Source organism: Pecten maximus, chromosome 11, assembly GCF_902652985.1.
Source record: "Pecten maximus chromosome 11, xPecMax1.1, whole genome shotgun sequence".
Classification (NCBI taxonomy): domain Eukaryota; kingdom Metazoa; phylum Mollusca; class Bivalvia; order Pectinida; family Pectinidae; genus Pecten; species Pecten maximus.
Window position 1 is genome coordinate 17,750,449 of NC_047025.1, and position 19,592 is coordinate 17,770,040.

A 19,592-nucleotide genomic window follows, 5' to 3' on the forward strand; every position below is an offset into this window, starting at 1 on the left:
ACCCGATCTTTCCTTTTCCTGGTTTTACTGGCGGTGGCCGACAGCCTTTAATGGCCATTAAAACAACCATAATTAACATTCCAACTATACATCTGTACCAGCCATTTAAGTGGTGGCTGGACATTTTTTCTTTTTTAATTTCTAAATTAGAAGTTGACACAAAAAAAAATTGTTTGGTTGTATGAGCATTTGAGCTTTCTAGCTAGGTATAGCATCTACCCACTACAATGACCTGGAACACTCCCTGTGATCAGCTGTATATTAATTATATGTCTCTACCATCAAGGAAAGAAAAAAATGCATCAAATTTCCTCTGGTAACGGGTGCTAGTCGCCTCCTATAGTGAAAGGGATTAACTAACTCCAGTTCCCAATTATCCCGTCTTTTCGTGTCAAAAGAGTGTTTCTTCTTAGCTCCAAGTGGTGCGTTATTTTTGTGACTGGAGACGGAGGGTGACATACCGACAGAGAAATCAATAAGTCACTAATAAGACTGCATATTTATTAAAGTTATCAGAAAGTGGTTGTTTGGTCACATGCGGTATAAATGGATAGATTAGTAGGAGAGTGGGGCAGTAAGATAAACAGACAACACATCACCCAGGGGCCCAATATCATGTAGTACCACACCTGCGAAAGTGATCACTGACTCTGGTATAACCTCTCCATGAAATCACCAACAACTCCAGAGATTTATGGAGATAACGAGCCAGCCAATGGATAAATATATATGTTCTTCAAAAATTTTCAAATACTTATTGCTTGCAAGCAGGGGGTCATACATAAAAGTTGTGGAAGTGTTTTGGCATGTCCCCCATAAAACTGCAGTTCTAGGCCGCAGAGAACATAACTGTTTCATAATAATTTCCCCAGTATAGGTTTGATAGCTCCAATGAAGGAAATGTAGCTCCGATCATAACCCTCCACTAGATTTTGTTAACATTTAATGAATATCTCTTCGTACCAAACTAGTAATAATAGCAGAAATGTTATAATCTCCCGAAACTAAGCCTTTGGACATGTGGTTCTCTGCATGCCTAAATGCTTTTCAAATTTCATGCTATTTTTTGCCATCACAATAACGAGGTTTACTTTGATTTAACAACTTTAAATGGCAATGTAAAAACATATTGATGTATGAAAATAAAAAACAAAGGCTACAATATCCTGCCTCCATCTGATAAGGTACACGAGGAATAACATTGCTGCCGACTTAATCACTTTTCCTGCACACAGAGACATGGCAGTGAATTATGAATTATTTTAATATCAATTATTAAGTTATAATTAAGACCGACATTCAAAATCAATAGTGTCTCTGATGATGCATATTGATAGTTCAATATGTGACCTGTAAAGTCGCGTGGCGGTGCGCACCACTACGGCCGTATCTATATAAATACACTACCGGGATACCAACACTTGATTGTGGAAATATAGATTTAAAGTAAAAATGTATTGATGAACACACAAAAAGTACAATATAACATTGATATTTTATACTAATAGCTGTTATCGGACTGTTAATGAATTTATCTAAAGCAGACACAGCCTCATTTACAGACAATAGAGGAATATGTTATATTTCTATTTGACTTAATTGAAATCCATCCCTATGTAGATATCTACACTTTTAGGCGCAATGCTATTACACAATCTGTGTGCCTATTAACAGATATTTGGCCAATAAATAAAATGTAGTGTTCATACAAGTAAAATCAATATTGATGTACCTAATTTTGGAATCCTAAGCAAAATTTAGTATCAAATGTTCTCCCGAAGGGATTAAGAATCTACTTGCAAAAAAAAAAAAAAATTAAATTCATTTAATGAAAACAGCTTCTTTAAAATTCTTAACTGTGGTGTCTTTATTGGTTCCAGAAAAGTTTAAAGTTTTAGGGGACCCCAGGAAGTGTTTGAAATACTTTTTCTCTGTATGAATTCTTTCTGTAAGAAAATAGATAAATTTTAGGACTATGTGTTACAACAGAAGTCATATGCTGAAATTCTCTGTATTTTTTAAATTTCGCCCTATTTAAAACTTCACATTTTTTGGCAAAAACAAATAATATGATGACATGCCTCCGATAAAAAACACTCTGGAGTTTTGTACGTGTGTTTCTAAAAATATTTGATAATTTTGATATCACTGTTATTGAAATAACTTTTTGTGAACATTGTAAGACTAAAATAGTGTATTTTGTGATAAGTTTTCCTCATAAATGATTGTTCTTGGTTTTGTTCTATAGTAAAATTTGTCCCAACCTGTTAGTCAGCCTACCCATCCCTCTGGTACTGAAGTAAAAGTGTTGATTAATTTGAGGAGAGGACGACCCAGCCAAGCACCACTGGGCCACCTGACAGGCGAGCTGAGGACTGCCTCCCTTGGAGTTAGATAGCAGAGGTGAAAGGTCACCCACAAATGATTAGGAGGCAGGCTAATATCAGTGTGGCTACTGAACCATAAGTCACAGGGTCTGGGAGAAACAAAGTCCCAGTTTAATAGCATCATCTGATGATAGGAGTTTGTGTAGGATTTGCTGGGATGATATCATAATGTCCATATTGATTACTTCAAAGGGGGAAAAGGGGACAACATCAAATCTGTTTTTTGTCTCAAAATTTCGTTAAAATTGAAATGATCATACTTTTAACCTTGGAACCTGGTGATGTGACCTATTTTTCCTTTTACCATGTCCAGACGCTTTGTGTAAAGATATGTGAAAACGCTAATTAATATAGTTTGTTTATTTTGGTAGGTAGATAAGGGAGGAAGTGAGGGATGCTGAAGCCCCCTTGATTATAATGAGCAGGCTAGGGGTGATGCATTACTGACTGGTTGGTGCCCCAGCCTGTTTATCAGCTCCTACAGGTTATCAAAACATCACTCAGGCTAGAGTTACTCAGCTTCCAACTTTAATGGCTCCGGCATTTGTCAAAAATCATAAAACATAGAACCTAATGCCAACTTGTGAGGAATTTTGTATTCAGCTGGTACCCACTGGCCCCATGTGTTAATTACTAAAGCCCAGTCCACCAGCTCCCCCTATTAATCACCAAAACGAGTTTTGCCATTTATTTGTTAGAGCCAGATTTTAATCTCTTACTACAAAAATATGATAAGAAGGTGGGTGTGAAGGAATTTAATTTTTCTTATCTTAGCTACAGAAATTTTGGATGAAAAAAAGGCACAGCACGGGAATTTGAGATAAGTTTTTACTGTTCTAAATCCAAGGGATAAGTCTTTAATCAACCAACATAAAATTAATGCACTTTTGTAATTAAGAACTATTTTTTTGTTACTTTATTGATCAAAGTGTCTGAAGCAGTCTCGAATAGGACAGGAAAATGAGGTCACATAGATACATAGATATATTCAGACTTATGTAAAGTACAAATTAACACATGGAAAGTACAGATATCTTTAAGTCATTACACGCCCTAACTCAAAATCAATGTACCTATAATTATTCTATAGAAAGAAAAAAAAATTAAACTCATTGTAATTACATTACAGTAGAGACCTGTCAGTACTTAACAAGTTCCTACACTTCAAAAATATTTGAATAAATTCTTAACACATTTGACTTATTCTGGCTTGTTTAAAAGGAAGTACCGAAAAGGTTTTAAATTTGAAAGAAAGAACTATGACTTATCACTACAGAGGTCCCCAGGTCAAATGATGGTTAGGGTATATATCACCCAGTTGATATTATATATAGAAATAAACATATTTTATATATATAAAAAATAATAAATATAATAATAAAAAAAAGAAAAGAAAAAAGTACAGAAATGGTATGACTTCCTCATAGATCAATAAATTTGAGAATTAATACAATTGTTACAAAACCACTATATTTGTCAGTATAATGGTATCCTCTCTGATTCAGCATTTCCAGAGAGCACCAGACATTCAAAATCAGATTTAGACAATACTGTTCTTTTAACTTCATTGTGAATGTAAATTCTCATACATTTTAAGTCTCATTTCACTCCGACATCTCCATCGTATTCCATTAAAAGGAAAAGCATTTTTTTCCCCAAATGAAAACGATAGAAAAAACGTGACATATTTTATCAAAATTTTCAATGCAATACTTTAGAAAATAAAGCATCTCATTAACAGATATTTATTTCCTTGTATTGGAAACTATAACCAGCAATCAGAAGTGTTGTTGTAATGCTGTATAGGGTACATCCTGCTATATCTTTGTCAAGTATTTTCTATGTATAAACAACTCTGATTTACCTTCCTGTTTGTTTATCATAGCTACAATGTTTAAAACTTAATTGATGACAATTAATGGAAATAGGAACTTTACCATCTGGATTTTTCATTTAGAATGATACATGTTGAAGGAATGTTTTACTTAGCTATACATACAGGGTAATTATTTACAAACCATTCCCAAATTAGAAGTTATATATATGTGTGTGTCTTTTAATTATAATTTCTTTCAAGAGTTTCTTTCACAAATGAATGTCCATAAACATGAGTTATTTCCTAGTTTTGTTTGAAATTGGTTCCCACACTTAAATGTATAGCAATTTCTTTTATCAAATCACATTAGTAATTATATTTTTCGTGTTTTTAGCCTCTCATCAAGGTTTGGAGCTTATACAATTAAAATTTAACTACTTTAGGCAGATACAAATCACCACACTTCACTGCTCATGTGGGAACTTCAATATTTTTCACTAATCACATCAGATTGAAACAACTATCTGTGACGGGGTTATCTCCCCCTGATTTGCACTATTGAGAAATGATATACTCCTGTAATGATCCATTGAGAAGACAAACTGTCAGAGCCTCTAGTTACTCATTCAGAGTTGAAAACACCACACATAAACTTTACATTATAAACACATCGATGTGTTTCTTTTTTATCCTCCATTGAAAGCAACATATGTATATGTATGTATGACATTATAGTAACACAAATGACCAAGGACGGCATTATTAAGACTCGTGCCCTGACCAGACCTCAAACTCAGGATCTACGGTACCTAATCGGTTAGCCAGAAATACCCGCAGAAATACACTGCACCAATCCACGTTCTTAGAATAGAAATGTTGTGGTGCAGTGGTATAAGCTGCAGGTATTTCTGTCTAAGTTCAAGGCCAGGTCAGGGCATGAGTCATTAAATTGTTTTCTTCCGTCATTTGTGTTACTACACTATGCTATGTATCTAATTATTAACACAATATGTCAAATGCACTATGTGTTGTTGATCTGAAGGTAAAGATTTGAATTTCCTGTAGTTGTACTGTGTTATATGCATTACATTTATATCACTGTTTTAAAATCTCTGTTTAATTTTCTTAAGACTCAAGTATGTAAGTACATACACACTTAAATTTGGGCACACATGATACACTCTTCACTCTTATTTTCTGGCTGCACATACACCCTTAATTCCAGGGTACCACATACACCCTTAATTCCTGGATACCACATACATCCTTAATTCCTGGGTACCATATCCACCCTTAATTTCTGGGTACCACATCCACCCTTAATTCCTGGCTACCACATACACCCTTAATTCCTGACTACCACATACAACATTAATTCATTGGTACCATATAACCCGAAAGGGTACCATGGCACATACATCCTTAATTCCGGGGTACCACATACACCCTTAATTCCTGAGTTCCACATATGCCCTTGAATAGTACCATATTCATGCCTAATCATTCTTTACTATACAAACCCTTAACTACCCTTAGTTGATATGTACATAGGTAACAAGTTTTATGGAGTACCTGTACATAGCCCCTTCCCCTAATGCCCATTATAACTGGTAATAGTGTCCCAGGAAGCAGGCAAATAATATGACTTTGTCTCTTAAGTCTTATTGATAGCTCAGAGTTATGTGCCCCTGACCCATGCCCAGAAGCAGACAATACTTGGGGTGAGGCAGCAGAGTGATCCGTGTCCTCGTGTCCTGGTGATCAGCCTAGCACGATGTAATATTTACTTTCCTTCATCTGCATGTCAACACAAGTCCATAGTCTTATCAGTTGTCCAGAGTGTACACCACAATTCTCACTAAGCCGTTACACACATATCTTAATGGTTTGACAGCGGAAAGTCTGTCAAGAATTTAGAAATTAGATTGTTCAAAAGACCTGTATTAATGAACAGTTCTAGTACAGAAATAAATCAATATTTATAATCTTGTCTAGGGTAGAACTAAGATGGCTTTGATCCCCATTTAAATTCTAACTTGAGAACAAAACAGACTATATTAATATCAATATATCCTACATTATGTCGTAAACAGGTACCTCATTGAAATATTTCTTGAATTTGTCATGTTTAATTAAAATATGAAAGTTTAAAGATCTTATTCTATCTTAATGGTTGATTTACATAGCGTTATGCCTGTTATTTATAATGACATTTTTATATTAGTCCAGGTAGGCACAGACAAGGGATCATCCCTAATCATCACATTTATTATGTATTAAAATTTTAATTTCCAAATGTTGATAATTAATTTATCATAATGAATATTCTGTAGGTGTAATTGCATTTGATTGGGGACTTGTCTAAACTTGTGGGCTGTTTTCTTTTGACATATAATATTCAATCTGCTCACAAAGGTTAAAACTCTTCAACAACTTTTGCTCCGTGAAAAATAACACACTATTTTAAACATTTGAAAGGTTAAAAACATGTTTTAAGTTCATTTCAATTAACACCTTATTTATTAAAGACAATAAAATACAAATATATCTGTAGTCTATGGACAATCAATCAAGGTAAGTTTCTGTGCTGAGTGCATCCTTTTATCCATGTACAAGCTTCAATCATATTGCTGTGGAATGTCGAAGAAACTATGGAGGAATGATTAATTTTTTACCTGATAAATTAAATGTCTGACTGTTGGTGTTCGTTAGGTACAAACTGAATAACTACAATGATCTGTACTAGAACACCCCACATACTTAATGATATCACTCAAATTATTGTGCTCAACTTTTGACAAAGATTTACACGAAAACATAAAATGTCATCAATACACCATACATTCTTTGTCTGTTATGACAGATTGAAAACGGAGATGACAAAATTTTGTGATTTTTGAAAATGTCAAAAATCTTAATTAAACAAAATCTTTCCAAATATGTTCTTATGTTCTAAAGCTGATATGAAGTTCTCATCACCTTAATTGTACCAAGGGTCAAATTTAAGTCGTTGAGAAATTTACCCTCCAAACTTGAGCTCTTCAGCACTAGTACATGAAATTGAAGAAGCCTATTTAAAACTCCAAAGAAAGGAAATGTAATGTGTTTGTAAAGCCTCTGTTTGGGACCTCCTTAATTACTAGAGGTACAAGTGTTTAAATTAATTCTTGTTCCTTAGCTGTAGTGTTAAGTGGGGTAGCATTCTCCTGGGCTAGGCTATTAAAGTTGTCCTGTACTGCTCAAACAAAGAATATGTCATGTATTTGCCTAATAAAATTACTCCGAGTAAACACCTTTGTTGGAGTATAATTATACCTTAAATATTCAACTTTACTAAAAGAAAATAATAGCCAGGGAAAAATACTTAATAAAACTGTCTTAATTGGGAATTAGCTCGGGTTTTAAAGTAGACAAAAGTTGTATAATACCTACCCCTTTCTATATTGATTGTATGTCAACCTCTTTATCCCAAATTAAATGTCAACTTCCATACTGTCCACAAGGGCTCACTGAGGTAATCTGTAAGATAAAAACCAACCAAAATATAAAATGTATCGATGAGAATTGGAACACAAGCCATATAAGTTTGTGATTATCTGTAATTAAACACTTTGGGTAAATTAGATTCCTTCTCCTGTGAGGAGTATAGTAAAACCACCCTCCATAGGTACGTAAAACATCTATATATGTTGTAGGTCTACAATGAGGTTGCCATGACAACCAATTGGATCTCTCATTGGTGGTTCATGTGATAATTTTTTCTTTATTCCTTTTTATCTAATGTGCTTCTTACTTTCCTATTGTAGTTTGGTAATTACTTTTTTTTTTTTTGCAAATAGCGCATTATATAGCCTATTTCAACCTGTTTAGGTGTATAAAGTGTTCCCTTATGAATTGGCAAACCCTGTTTACAGAATTTACTGAGGATTTCATACTGAAGATTTCAGCAAATAGTTCTGCTTTTCAGCAGATGTACATCCATGTTTTACTGAAAAAGTTCAGGACTCTTATGTACCGAATATTTACTTGTAATGAAGGATTAAACACCTTCATCTAGACTCTGTATTTGTAAAGAAGGAACACCTCCCTTCACTTTTACACTGTGTCCTTGTAAAGAAGGAACACCTCCCTTCACTTTTACATTGTGTCCTTGTAAAGAAGGAACACCTCCCTTCACTTTTACACTGTGTCCTTGTAAAGAAGGAACACCTCCCTTCACTTTTACACTGTGTCCTTGTAAAGAAGGAACACCTCCCTTCACTTTTACATTGTGTCCTTGTAAAGAAGGAACACCTCCCTTCACTTTTACATTGTGTCCTTGTAAAGAAGGAACACCTCCCTTCACTTTTACACTGTGTCCTTGTAAAGAAGGAATACCTCCCTTAATTCACTTTTACATTGTGTCCTTGTAAAGAAGGAACACCTCCCTTCACTTTTACACTGTGTCCTTGTAAAGAAGGAACACCTCCCTTAATTCACTTTTACATTGTGTCCTTGTAAAGAAGGAACACCTCCCTTAATTCACTTTTACATTGTGTCCTTGTAAAGAAGGAACACCTCCCTTCACTTTTACACTGTGTCCTTGTAAAGAAGGAACACCTCCCTTCACTTTTACACTGTGTCCTTGTGAATGGATGCATCTTTCCATATAAGAATGATTTGTCATACTATTAATAAATTCATTTAGTGTACACAACTGTTTAGAGCAATATCAAATTTTACTGCAATATTTTATGGCAAAAAATGGTACATTTGCAGTAAATATATCAGAAAACAATTTGACATACCATACTCATTAATTAGCATAATCTTCAAAATGTGAAAACTGCTAAAATAACATAAAAGTGGCTCTAAATGGTACCGTATCAATAGTATATCACAGCAAAGGAAATTTTACTTTGTTTTAATAGCAAATACATATCTCTTGGGCCTGGAACTGTAATATCTGATGTCACAGCTGTAATATTTGATGTCACAGCTGTAATATTTGATGTCATAGCTGTAATATTTGATGTCATAGCTGTTATATTTGATGTCACAGCTGTAATATTTGATGTCATATCTGTAATATTTGATGTCACAGCTGTAATATTTGATGTCACAACTGTAATATTTGACGTCATAGCTGTAATATTTGATGTCACAGCTGTAATATTTGATGTCATAGCTGTAATTTTTGATGTCATAGCTGTTATATTTGACGTCATAGCTGTAATATTTGATGTCACAGCTGTAATATTTGATGTCACAGCTGTAATATTTGATGTCACAGCTGTAATATTTGATGTCACAGCTGTAATATTTGATGTCATAGCTGTAATATTTGATGTCACAACTGTAATATTTGATGTGAAATCTGTTATTTTTGATGTCACATCTGTTATTTTTGACGCCTATCTTTGTTGGAGCTTGGAGTTCTATCATGTCCCTCAGTACAGGAACTCACTTTTCACCAGATCAGACAGACTATGTATAAAAAGGGAAATCTGAATTGATTGTGTGTGATTCTCTCCCAATATGGTACTTTGACAAAGACACAGGATAAGCAGATTACAGGTTTGTCTGTAGAAAATATATTTCAAATTTTTGTTTTGCACTGAATGTTGCAACCATGTAAACTGAGTAGATAATATCTTTAAATAAAATGACAATTCTACTTTTCCAATACAGATGTGAACATTTTCTATACTACTTCTCATTTTAATGTTTCAAAAAGTCCTTGCTGAGTCTGAGTTGTACTGTTGTGGCTGAGAGTAAAGCCGCTACTAACCAGGTCATGCAACTCTGGTGTACAGAGGGAGGTGAAATTAAACTTTCAATATAGATCTGTCTTGCTATAAAGCTTGTATACATGGCCCATGGGACAACTCATTCAATTGAAAGTATAGGTAATTATAATTAGAACTTCCCGACATACACTATCATAAATAGGATTAGCACAAGACAATGTACAAATATTGTGAGCCCACAACAACCAATTAAATCAAGCGTGGCCACGATATCAACCTATAAACTGGACCGTAAGTGCTTGGCTCTATCACTGAAGATTTCCACCTGAAAGCATTGACCAGATATTAAGGTTGAAATTAAATTGTGAGATTTAAATTGTGATAAGTCGCCTGTGTTTGTAATGGAGGATGAATGATCAAGGTGGTGATTATACTTATCAGTTGTCCTAGGTTACCAGAATGATTAGTCCTAAGATCTAATTAGGCCTGCCATTTCAATAGTCCCCAACCCATGTTTAATCTTCTGACAATACCTGTGAAAAGGATATCAAATAAACTACAGATTTCTCTTTATTTAAAAATTCAAATGATCTCTCTGTAAGAAGAGCCCCTGACCTAATTAATGAGCACTTTTATATGCTGGTCTGTAAGAGGAAACTGGCAGTAGAATATGAGAGCCATATAATCACCCCTTGTTAACTTTACATTTCTTTTCTTTTTATTTTAAATAGCATGTGTTGCTTTTAAAATTCCTTGCACAATGAAGTCAATTAAAACTGCGTCTGCTCATGGGAAAAAGACATCAGACAGTCTGGGGTACAGAGGGGAAACTGCCTTCATTTCTTATTACCACGGTAACAAGCCGGACTTGCAGACGACAAATAGTCATTGGTTTAAAAAGGCTGTCTAATATTAAATTGTAGATATATGTATTTATCATGAAAAAAAATCCTAGATTACCAATGATTAAGATAACATTGACAGGGAAACAAAAGGGACATTTTTACACAATAATCTCGATGGAGAAAACAACAGGGACATTTTTACCATAAAACCAGGACAGGGAAAACATTAGGGTTATTTTTAACATAAAACCTTGACAGGGAAAACAACAGGGTTATTTTTTAACATAAAACCTTGACAGGGACAACAATAAGGAAACCATGACAGGGAAAACAACAGAAACATTTTTACCATATAATCTTAATGGAGAAAACAACAGGGATTTTTACCAGATAACCTTGACAGGGAAACAATAGGGACATTTTTACCAGATAACCTTGACAGGGAAAACAATAGGGACATTTTTACCAGATAACCTTGACAGGGAAAACAATAGGGACATTTTTACCAGATAACCTTGACAGGAAAACAATAGGGACATTTTTACCAAATAACCTTGACAGGGAAAACAATAGGGACATTTTTACCATATAACCTTGACAGGGAAAACAATAGGGACATTTTTACCAGATAACCTTGACAGGGAAACAATAGGGACATTTTTACCATATAACCTTGACAGGAAAACAATAGGGACATTTTTACCAGATAACCTTGACAGGAAAACAATAGGGACATTTTTACCATATAACCTTGACAGGGAAACAATAGGGACATTTTTACCATATAACCTTGACAGGGAAAACAATAGGGACATTTTCAGCATAATACCTAAGTCACCACTTATTGATCGACAGGCTTAAGCTGAACAGAAGAAAAATTTCTACATACATATTATAGTTACGTAAGTCAAAATTAACACTTATTGATTCAGTGCATAGTGCAACGACAGGATTTGTGTTACAGTGCATGGAAGCTAGCTCAGAGGTTTTTAAATTCCAGGAATATAAATAGCTGACAATGAGATGTCATTGGCAATGTATAGCATCTGTCATTTGCCAGGATGTGGCAACCCAAATACATGAAATGACAAAACAGGAAGTGGCTGACCAACAAATTCGACAAAATTGTAAAATATTCATATTTCCTTTTACAAAGCTCTGGAAAAATCAGTAATTCAAATAGTTGAAAACCACATAAGTTAATCAAGAAATTAAATAAGAATCCAATTTACAAACACTGATGTACAGGTACCACTAGAACAATGACATGTATAGGTAAGACCACATTGTGTCCTGACAGATACCTGTATCTGACCTTATATATTCCCATGTTCTATTTTAGAAACAGTCAGCTTGACCCAGTGACCTTGACTGATTCCTGTATTTTACCTTATATATTCCCATGTTCTATTTTAGAAACAGTCAGCTTGACCCAGTGACCTTGACTGATTCCTGTATTTTACCTTATATATTCCCATGTTCTATTTTAGAAACAGTTAGCTTGACCCAGTGACCCCCATGTATCTTTTACATTATAATAGTTTATTACTGTATGCAATTTTAGAATTTGTTTTTTACTTGTGGAGACTGGACAGGGTAGTGTGGACTGACAGACAATAATTGCACAAGGATACCTATAGGAGGTTGGGACCTAATAAAATATAACATTAGGTTGTTTCTATTTAATGACATAAAAAATGCCATAACATGGCGTACAGCAACAAATATAGTCCTCTACATTGAACAAGATGACTTTTAGAAGATGTTAGGCAATGAATATAGTCCTCTACATCGAACAAGATCACCTTTAGATGGTGTTAGGTAACAAATATAATCCTCTACATCGAACAAGATGACCTTTAGATGGTGTTAGGTAACAAATATAATCCTCTACATTGAACAAGATGACCTTTAGATGGTGTTAGGTAACAAATATAATCCTCTACATTGAACAAGATGACCTTTAGATGGTGTTAGGCAATGAATATAATCCTCTACATCGAACAAGATCACCTTTAGAAGATGTTAGGCAATGAATATAATCCTCTACATCGAACAAGATCACCTTTAGAAGATGCTAGGCAATGAATATAATCCTCTACATCGAACAAGATGACCTTTAGATGGTGTTAGGCAATGAATATAATCCTCTACATCGAACAAGATGACCTTTAGATGGTGTTAGGTAACGAATATAATCCTCTACATCGAACAAGATGACCTTTAGATGGTGTTAGGTAAAAAATATAATCCTCTACATCGAACAAGATGACCTTTAGATGGTGTTAGGCAATGAATATAATCCTCTACATTGAACAAGATGACCTTTAGATTGTGTTAGGTAACAAATATAATCCTCTACATTGAACAAGATGACCTTTAGATGGTGTTAGGTAACAAATATAATCCTCTACATCGAACAAGATGACCTTTAGATGGTGTTAGGTAATGAATATAATCCTCTACATTGAACAAGATCACCTTTAGATGGTGTTAGGTAACAAATATAATCCTCTACATTGACCAAGATGACCTTTAGATGGTGTTAGGTAACAAATATAATCCTCTACATTGAACAAGATGACCTTTAGATGGTGTTAGGCAATGAATATAATCCTCTACATTGAACAAGATGACCTTTAGATGGTGTTAGGCAATGAATATTATCCTCTACATTGAACAAGATGACCTTTAGATGGTGTTAGGTAACAAATATAATCCTCTACATCGAACAAGATGACCTTTAGATGGTGTTAGGTAATGAATATAATCCTCTACATCGAACAAGATCACCTTTAGATGGTGTTAGGTAACAAATATAATCCTCTACATTGACCAAGATGACCTTTAGATGGTGTTAGGCAATGAATATAATCCTCTACATCGAACAAGATGACCTTTAGATGGTGTTAGGTAACAAATATAATCCTCTACATTGACCAAGATGACCTTTAGATGGTGTTAGGTAACAAATATAATCCTCTACATTGAACAAGATGACCTTTAGATGGTGTTAGGTAACAAATATAATCCTCTACATTGAACAAGATGACCTTTAGATGGTGTTAGGCAATGAATATAATCCTCTACATTGACCAAGATCACCTTTAGATGGTGTTAGGTAACAAATAAAATCCTCTACATTGACCAAGATCACCTTTAGATGGTGTTAGGCAATGAATATAATCCTCTACATTGACCAAGATGACCTTTAGATGGTGTTAGGTAACAAATATAATCCTCTACATTGACCAAGATGACCTTTAGATGGTGTTAGGTAACAAATATAATCCTCTACATCGAACAAGATGACCTTTAGATGGTGTTAGGCAATGAATATAATCCTCTACATCGAACAAGATGACCTTTAGATGGTGTTAGGTAACAAATATAATCCTCTACATCAAACAAGATGACCTTTAGATGGTGTTAGGTAACAAATATAATCCTCTACATCGAACAAGATGACCTTTAGATGGTGTTAGGTAACAAATATAATCCTCTACATCGACCAAGATGACCTTTAGATGGTGTTAGGTAACAAATATAATCCTCTACATCGACCAAGATGACCTTTAGATGGTGTTATAGGCAATGCATATATTTCCCTATTGTAAGGTATCTAATTTTTTAAATGACATGATGTGACTGCACATGTATGCAATAAGTGTCCAAATGGAGTACTGGATCACCACAATAAATCACATTTGACAGACGAATGTTGCAAGATAGAAGAGTCTTTGAAGGTGCAAAACAAGTTTTTACATTGCAGTTACTGTGAAAACATAGGTCAATTCTACAATGAAATACCCCAGGAAAGCTTGGCAGAAAACAGATATCATATTGTAATTTTACTCAACAAATGTTACATTAATTTTATGACTAGTTAACTCAGCATCAACACACCAGAGATAACACTGTTCTTTGTAATGTCACAGTAAAGCCGGAAAATGTTGTCGAAAGTTTCAATATTTATGTAAATTTATCGTTGTATATTCAAAAAGCCATTAAAATCCCATTACATAACATACTTCAATAGTGTAAATAATGCAATATGCAAGATTTTAAGAATCTGATGATTATAAATGAATAAATGAGCTGATAAAACCAGAATTTTTTCTCTTTAAACTTTGACTTATTTGTCCAGTATTTCCATGTAATGTATAAATACAACAGACAGCTTGTTTTACAGGCCTACACCACATACCTTACTGTAGGAGTGACGTAAAAATCCTATAGAACCATCATCAACTATGTTAAAACCTCTCGGCCATATGCAAATGTAGCAAAAACTCTTGATACTTATCTGGAGCCATAATGGAAAATAGCCACATCTGGTCCTATCTATAATCTAGCCATAATGATTAAAAATATTTATGTCAAAAATTATCGGGTAATTAAGAAGCCATTCTCAATTTAATGAGTTAAACAGGACACTTTGGTATTTTGTGAATAAATTTAACCGTGCCATTGCATGCCCGTCTATATTAGTCATTAAATGTAAGAACTCTCTTTAAATCTAATATCATGGGGAAAACACAGAAAAGTCGGCTGACAGCGAGAGATTGTAAACCTATAATTAACACTTGAGTAATGACACTTAATTTGACTTTGCGAAATCCCACGTATAAGATACATGATATTATGACCTATCTGTAAATAACGTTTATGGCTATGTGAACCTTTGTAATCTATAATTCTGTATAATTATCTTCCTACTGGGCTACCAAATCAGTTTACATCACATGACAATTCTCCTCGTCCTTTATGAAATACACGTATAATTTCACTGTAACAATATCAAATTAAATGTAAGGTCAGTGCTAGAATAGACATTTCTGTAACATCAATTATAACCTTAGATTGGTAAATAATTGGAGATCTAGTATTTTAGGTTATATGTCTATTCAACTTTTAATATCTTAATTTTCACATTACACTGGTTTAATAACAAACTAATATTATGCTTGGTGAGATATGTACAATTCTAATACATATTCTTCTCCATGAATTCAGGACATGCCTAACAATACATTCTGAAAAATCATACAGCTTTAAACATGAACTCTCCACGATTAATTTAGGACATGCTTATTGGTTGTGAGAAATAGGTGTATGTGATGTAATTATAAGCATGTACATATCTACAACGTCAGCTACACCAGCCTGGCCTGCCGGAGTCACCTGATCAAAACCATATAATCAACAATCTCTGTTTCTTATACCAACTTGTCAACAATTTCAATCAAGTCTGCAAAATCTCAAAATACAAGTTTAAAGGGTGGAATCCCGGGGAGCACACCAAGACAACAGGGCATAAATGATTGCTCCTGCCACAGAATGGGAAAATACACAGGGTAAAGCTATTAAGAAAGGAAGGGAATATTATTAATTCCAGCAAGACATTAATATATCACCTGCTCAAAAACATCTTACATACCAGACAATGTGTAGAATTAACCTTGGGTCAAAGGTCATGTTCGTCTGCAACCAGCTGCTGAAACCATATAAACCATGGGTGTGTGTGTTTCTTACTACAAAACTCCAGTAACCAATCATATTACAAAATTCCAAGATAAACCAATCAGAAATCAGTTCTCTTTTAGCCAATCAAATTTCAGCATACATGTCTTCTCATATTTTGGCATTAACCAATTAAATTTCACCTGTCTTTTCATTTTTTGGCATTAACCAATTAAATTTCACTTATCTCTCTGCATCAAAACAGATAAATGTTTTGACTGATAAAATCTTAATTCTTTAGTTAAAAGATCCATCGGAAATTGTAAATAAAATGCAAATTTTATCTGTCTGAATGACAAATTTCAAAATTATTCACAAAACAAATATTTTGGTATTACTAAAGCCAATTAAATGTCAACCTTGGCCCCTGTTAGGAAAAGTCACATCACATTTTTTGGATATTATAGTATAATCCAATAAGATGGTACATATGTTGTAGAATTAATTCTAAAGGCAGGTCCAGTAACAACAGCTGACAAAAAAAATCAGCTTTTGTCCATTATTATAATGAGAGGATGTAGATTTTTTATAATAAATATTGAGTATGCATGATTTCATTAATCCAGTCCAGCTTTCTCACTTGTGTGTTGAGCTGCAAAATGGAGAATTACACAGAAAGGATTTGAAAGCTAGGCCATGATAATAAATAAATGTCACTTTCCAACAAGTATCTAAATTGCTGACTTCCTAATCAAAAGATGTCACAGAAATTGTTATCACTGATCCTATGATAAATGAGGAAGCACATTCATCGGTTAACGACTCTTAGCAAATAACAGGAAATGATGAATTGCGTAGGCTAAATCAAATTTTAGAGTGCTCTAATTAAATTGGACCTAGAGGACCTGAAAACTCCACATGGATTATGGGCACAAACATATATACAACAATGACTTCAGCATGTGGATGGGCAGTCTAGGTCAGGGTTTTTAAAAACATTATTAAACACTGTCTGACTCATAAATTTCCTTATTTAGCAATTAAGCTGACAGTACAAAGCAGCCCAGTGATAATTACGATAGGTATAATTTAACAGCAATTTAAAAATAGCACAGGTGCAAGGTACAGACATGTCTAACAAGTAAACAGACTCTGTAAATCATTATAAACATTAGTTATTTTCTGTAAATAGCATATCATTAGTGAACTAGACACTCTTGTCTAAGTTTAGTTTATCTAAGTTTGCTTACTGTTGCAAAAGGCTTAATTTATAATGAATTAGAGTTTGTTCTGAATATTACTATGGCAATGCCAAATATACAGACACACCTGATGTCTACTTTAGTAACCTGGACATACCTGATGTCTACTTTGGTAACCTTGACATACCAGATGTCTACTTTGGTAACCTTGACATACCTGATGGTTACTTTGGTAACCTTGACATACCTGATGGTTACTTTGGTAACCTTGACATATCTGATGGTTACTTTGGTAACCTTGACATATCTGATGGTTACTTTGGTAACCTTGACATATCTGATGTTTACTTTGGTAACCTTGACATACCTGATGGTTACTTTGGTAACATAAACACAGTTAAGAGGTACTTTGCAAACACGACAAAACTAAGAGTAACTATGGTAACACAAACATAGCTAAGAGTAACTATGGTAACACAAACATAGCTAAGAGTAACTTTGGTGACACTGACATAGCTAAGAGTAACTTTGGTAACACAAACATAGCTAAGAGTAACTATGGAAACACAAACATAGCTAAGAGTAACTTTGGTAACACAAACATAGCTAAGAGTAACTATGGAAACACAAACATAGCTAAGAGTAACTTTGGTAACACAGTCATACCATGGGGTTACTATGGCAACAGACATACCTAAGAGTTACTATGGTAATATAGACATCTCTGATGGTTACTTTAGTAATATAGACATACCTAATGGTTGGTAAAGTATAATTCATTTACCATTATGGTTACTAGAGTAACATAGACATACCATAATGGTAACTATGGTAACTTAAGACATATCTAATGGTTACTACGGTAACATAGACATACCATAATGGTTACTACGGTAACATAGACATACCATAATGGTTACTATGGTAACATGGAAGATGTATCATTCAAAGGTTCCTAGTGTAATCACTACCTCTACACATTGTCGGCCCTGATTAACTCCATCGCTAATTAATTGGCTGATGTTTTCTATCAGACCTTTGCATGCCACTCCTAATGACAGCCAAGGAATCCAATTTAATGAGATTAAAAAGTTGCAGTTGTTTTAATTCCTCCTTCCTGTAAATCATGGTAGGTAATTACAGAGACATTACATGTATATGGCAAACGATAATTAGTAGGAAAACCTGTGTCCGATCCAATTAATGTATCTTACATGACCCTGCTTTATTCAGATTAAGAAGTGTTCTATTCAGAGCTAGTTGTGGTAATGAGGGGAATGAATATTGACTTGAGATGTTATTTTCAAGGACATATCCCCCAGCAGTACAGAAGACATGCATTTGACCTTGAGTGTAAGTTTTTGTTCCATATATTGGATTTAGGCAAATTGATCAAACATGTTCTCCATAATCTAATTCTGACATTATAGGAGGACATCTGTATGGTACTATATGGTGTGATGCCCTATGTGTTGTGATGTCCTGTGTGTTGTGATGCCCTATGTGTTGTGATGTCCTGTGTGTTGTGATGTCCTATGTGTTGTGATGTCCTGTGTGTTGTGATGTCCCGTGTGTTGTGATGTCCTGTGTGTGTGATTACCTGTGTGTTGTGATTACCTGTGTGTTGTGATGTCCTATGTCCTGTGTGTTGTGATGTCCTATGTGTTGTGATGCCCTGTGTGTTGTGATGTCCTATGTGTTGTGATGTCCTGTGTGTTGTGATGTCCTATGTGTTGTGATGTCCTGTGTGTGTGATTACCTGTGTGTGTGTGATTACCTGTGTGTTGTGATTACCTGTGTGTTATGGTGACCTGTGTGTTGTGATTACCTGTGTGTTGTGATTACCTGTGTGTTGTGATTACCTGTGAGTTTTAATATCTTTTTTGGTGTGATTACCTAGTTTGATAACGTAGGTTATAGGTCTTAGAGTGGGTGTGGTACCTAGTCAGGTAAGGGCCGGGTGTGGTACCTAGTCAGGTAAGGGGTGGGTGTGGTAACTAGTCAGGTAAGGGGTGGGTGTGGTACCTAGTCAGGTAAGGGGTGGGTGTGGTACCTAGTCAGGTAAGGGGTGGGTGTGGTAACTAGTCAGGTAAGGGGTGGGTGTGGTACCTAGTCAGGTAAGGGGTGGGTGTGGTAACTAGTCAGGTAAG

General features: G+C 34.6%; 1 protein-coding gene across 1 annotated transcript in view; it reads right to left on the minus strand.

The window, feature by feature from the left end:
- LOC117337463 (zinc finger homeobox protein 4-like) overlaps positions 1 to 19,592 on the minus strand; it is a 90,502-nt gene that overhangs the window by 52,724 nt on the left and 18,186 nt on the right. The window contains exon 2 of the mRNA XM_033898451.1: positions 7,636 to 7,722. The gene's annotated coding sequence lies outside the window, so the exon portion shown is untranslated. The remainder of the gene's footprint in view (positions 1 to 7,635; positions 7,723 to 19,592) is intronic.